The following is a 4,760-nucleotide window of genomic DNA, read 5'->3' on the forward strand; positions in this document are numbered from 1 at the left end:
TGCACATGAACATCATCAGATGGTCAGTATCGAAATCAGATTAATTATGTTATTTGCAGCTGAAGATGGAGAAGCTATATAATAGACAGCAAAGACAAGACTGGGTGCTGACTGTCATTCAGATAATGAGCTCCCTATTGCAAAATTCAGGCTTACATAGAAGAAAGTAAGAAAAACCACTGGGCCATTCAGGTATGACCTAAATAAAATCCCTTATGATTATACAGTACAAGTGACAAACAGATTCAAAGGATTAGGTCTGATGGACAGAGTACCTGAAGAACTGTGGACAGAGGTCCGTAACATTGTACAGGAGGTGGTGAACAAAACCATCCCCAAGAAAAAGAAATTCAAGAAGGGGAGGACCTAACAAAAGCACAAGATATTAAGAAGAGGTGGCAAGAATACATAGAACTACACCAAAAAAGGTTAATGACCCAGATAACCACAATGGTGTGGTCACTCATCTAGAGCCAGACATCCTGGAAAGTGAAGTCAAGAGGGCCTTAGGAAGCATTACTATGAACAAAGTTAGTGGAGGTGATGGAATTCCTGCTGAGCTGTGTCAAATCCTGAAAGTTGTTGCTGTTAAAGTGCTGAACTCAATATGCCAACAAATTGGGAGAACTCAGCAGTGGCCACAGAATTGGAAAATGTCAGTTTTCATTACAATCCCAAAGAAGGGCAATGCCAAAGAATGTTCAAACTACTACACAATTGCATTCATTCCACATTCTAGCAAGGTAATGCTCAAAATTCTTAAACTTAGACTTCAAAAATATGTGAACTGAGAAGTTCCATATGTACAAGTAGGATTAGAAAAGGCAGAGGGGACAGTGATCACATTGCCAACGTCAGTGGGCTCATAGAAAAAGAAGGAAATTCCAGAAAAACATCTACTTCTGCTTCACTGACTATGCTATATAGCCTTTGAGTATGTGGGTCACAACAAACTGTGAAAAATCCTTAAAGAGATGGAAAATCATACCAGTTTATCTGCCTCCTAAGAAACTTGTATGCAGGTCAAAAAGCAACAGTCAGAACCAGACATGGAACAACAGATTGGTTCAAATTTGGGAAAAGACTACGTCAAGGCTGTATAGTGTCACCCTGCTTATTTAGCTTATATGCAGAGTACATCATGAGAAATGCTAGACTAGGTGAAGCACAAGCTGGAATCAAGATTGTCAGGAAAAATATCAATAATCTCAGATATGCAGATGACACCACCCTTATCAGCAGAAAGCAAAGAGGACCCAAAGAGCTTCTTGATGAAGATGAAAAAGTATAGGGAAAAAGCTGGTTTAAAACTCAGCATTTAATAACTAAGATCATGGCATCAAGTCCCATCATTTCATGGCAAATAGATGGGGAAACAATATAAACAGGATAGACTTTTTATTTTCCTGGGCTCAAAAATCATTTTGAAAAGATACTACAGCCATGAAATTAAAAGACACTTGCTCCAAAATCACTGTGGATGGGGACTACAGCCATGAAATTAAAAGATGCTTGCTCCTTAGAAGAAAAGCTACGGCAAACCTAGACAACATATTTAAAAGCAGAGATATAGTGCTCACTTCAGCAGCACATATACTGAAAAACTGGAACAATACAGAGAAGTTTAGCATGCCCCTTGTGCAAGGATGATATGCAAATTCATAAAGTATATCATATTTTTAAACTTAAAAGCTTTTGCACAATTAAGGAAACTATAAGCAAGGTGAAAAGGTAGCCTTTAGAATAGAAGAAAATAATAGCCAATGAAACAACTGACAAAGAGTTAATCTCCAAAATATACAAGTAGCTCATGTAGCTCCATACCAGAAAAATGAACAACACAATCAAAAAGTGGGCAAAAGAACTAAACAGACATTTATTCTAAGAAGACATCAGTTCAGTTCAGTCACTTAGTCGTGAATGACTCTTTGAGACCCCATGAATTGCAGCACGCCAGGCCTCCCTGTCCATCACCAACTCCCGGAGTTCACTCAAACTCACGTCCATTGAGTCAGTGATGCCATCCAGCCATCTCATCCTCTGTCATCCCCTTCTCCTCCTGCCCCCAATCCGTCCCAGCATCAGAGTCTTTTCCAATGAATCAACTCTTCACATGAGGTGGCCAAAGTACTGGAGTTTCAGCTTTAGCATTAGTCCTTCCAAAGAACACTCAGGACTGATCTCCTTTAGAATGGACTGGTTGGGTCTCCTTTCAGTCCAAGGGACTCTTAAGAGTCTTCTCCAACACCACAGTTCAAAAGCATCAATTCTTCTACACTCAGCTTTCTTCACAGTCCAACTCTCACATTCATACATGACCACTGGAAAAACCATAGCCTTGACTAGATGGACCTTTGTTGGCAAAGTAATGTCTCTGCTTTTGAATATGCTATCTAGGTTGGTCATAACTTTCCTTCCAAGGAGTAAGCATCTTTTAATTTCATGGCTGCAATCACCATCTGCAGTGATTTTGGAGCCCCCCAAAATAAAGTCTGACACTTATAGATGACTAATAAACACATGAAAAGATGCTCTACATCATTCATTATTAGAGAAATGCAAATCAAAACCACAATGAGCTACCATCCCACACCAGTCAGAATGGCCACCATCAAATGTCTACAAACAAATATATGCTGGAAGAAGGTGTTGAGAAAAGGGAACCCTCTTACACTGTTGGTGAGAATGCAAACTGGTTCAGCCACTATGGACAACAGTACGGAGATTTCTTTAAAAACTGGTAATAGAACTGCCATATGACTCAGCAATCCCACTGCCTGGCATACAAACTGAGGAAACCAGAACTGAAAGAGGCACATGTAACCCAATTTTCATTGCAACGCTGTTTATAATAGCCAGGACACGGAAGCAACCTAGATGTCCAGAGGCAGAAGAATGGATAAGGAATTTGTGCATATACACACAATGGAATATTCAGTTCAGTTCAGTTCAGTCGCTCAGTCATGTCCAACTCTTTGCAACCACATGGACTGCAGCACGCCAGGCCTCCCTGTCCATCACCAACTCCCGGAGTTACTCAAACTCATGTCCATTGAGTTGGTGATGCCATCCAACTATCTCATCCTCTGTTGTCCCCTTCTCATACTTCAATCTTTCCCAGCATCAGGGTCTTTTCAAATGAGTCAGTTCTTCGCATCAGGTGGCCAAAGTATTGGAGTTTCAGCTTCAGCATCAACCCTTCCAATAAATATTTAGTACCTATTTCCTTTAGGATGGACTGGTTGGCTCTCCTTGCTGTCCAGGGACTCTCAAGAGTCTTCAACACCACAGTTCAAAAGCACCAATTCTTCAGTGCTCAGCTTTCTTTAAACTCCAACTCTCATATCCATACATGACCACTGGAAAAACCATAGCTTTGACTAGACAGACTTTTGTCGGCAAAGTAATATCTCTGGTTTTTAATATGCTGAATAGGTTTGTCATAGCTTTTCTTCCAAGGAGCAAGCGTCTTTTAATTTCATGGCTGCAGTCACCATCTGCAGTGATATTACTCAGCTACAAAAAGGAATACATTTCAGTCAGTTCTAATGAGGTGGGTGAAACTGAAGCCTATTATACAAAGTGAAGTAAGTCAGAAAGAGAAACACAAATACTGTATATTAAAATATATATATGGAATTTAGAAAGATGGTAACAATGATCCTACCTGCAAGGCAGCAAAAGTGACACAGATGTAAAGATCAGGCTTTTGGACTCTGTGGAAGAAGGTGAGGGTGGGATGATTTGAGACAATAGAATTGAAGCATGTATATTACCGTATGTAAAATAGATGACCAGTGCAAGTTCGAGCACTCAAAGCCAGTACTCTGGGACAACCCAGAGGGATGAAATGGGAAGGGAGGTGGGAGGAGGGTCAAGATGGGGGAACACATGTGCACCTGTGGCTTATTCATGTCAATGTATGGGAAAAATCATCACAATATTATAAATTAATTATCATCCAATTAAAATAAATAAAGTATTTTTTTTAAAGCACAAACATGACTTTGCTAACAAAGGTCCGTATAGTCAAGGTATAGTAGTCATAGTATGGATGAGAGAATTGGACCATAAAGAAGTCTGATCACTGAAGAACTGATGCTTGCCAACTGTGGTACTGGAGAAGATTCTTGAGAGTCCTTTGGACAGCATGGAGGTCAAACCAGTTAATGCTAAAGGAAATCAACTCTGAATATTCATTGAAAAGATTGATGCTGAAGCTGAAGCTCCAATATTTTGGCCACCTGATGTGAAGAGCTGACTCACTGGGGAAGAACCCTGATGCTGGGAAAGATTGAGGACAGGAGGAGAGGGGGACGACAGAAGATGAGATGCCTGGATGGCATCACTGACTCAATGGACATGAGTTTGAGCAAATTCTTGGAGATAGTGAAGGACAGGGAAGCCTGGTGTGCTATAGTCTACAAGATCACAAAGAGTTGGACACGACTGAGCAACTGAACAAGAATAAATGTACCTTAGTTGAGTATGTCATGCAATAGGGCTTTCTGTACTGCTTGGGCTTGTTGTATTATAGAGTTCTTTGTACACTCATTGAGATGTTGTATGGTATACTGCTTGGATATATTATATGGATATGTTCCCTGATTGAATGTCACATGAAAGTTTCTATGTATGCTGATTGGGCATGTCACATGTAGTTTATTTACATATCAGCAATGGGAAGAATTAGGTAGACTGGGCAAAAAAAAAAGGGGGGGGGTTTATTCTATTGTGTTCATGCCCAAACCTGAAGTCCT

The 4,760-nt window shown here is 40.2% G+C and overlaps 1 non-coding gene across 1 annotated transcript; it reads left to right on the plus strand.

The window, feature by feature from the left end:
- Nucleotides 1-1,572: 1,572 nt before the first annotated feature.
- On the plus strand, nucleotides 1,573-1,681 carry LOC138990094 (U6 spliceosomal RNA). Its single transcript, XR_011466261.1, has one exon. It is a non-coding gene; the product is annotated as a U6 spliceosomal RNA (small nuclear RNA).
- The last annotated feature ends 3,079 nt before the right edge of the window (nucleotides 1,682-4,760 follow it).

This window comes from Bos mutus, chromosome 11 (assembly GCF_027580195.1).
Source record: "Bos mutus isolate GX-2022 chromosome 11, NWIPB_WYAK_1.1, whole genome shotgun sequence".
NCBI classification, from domain to species: Eukaryota; Metazoa; Chordata; class Mammalia; order Artiodactyla; family Bovidae; genus Bos; species Bos mutus.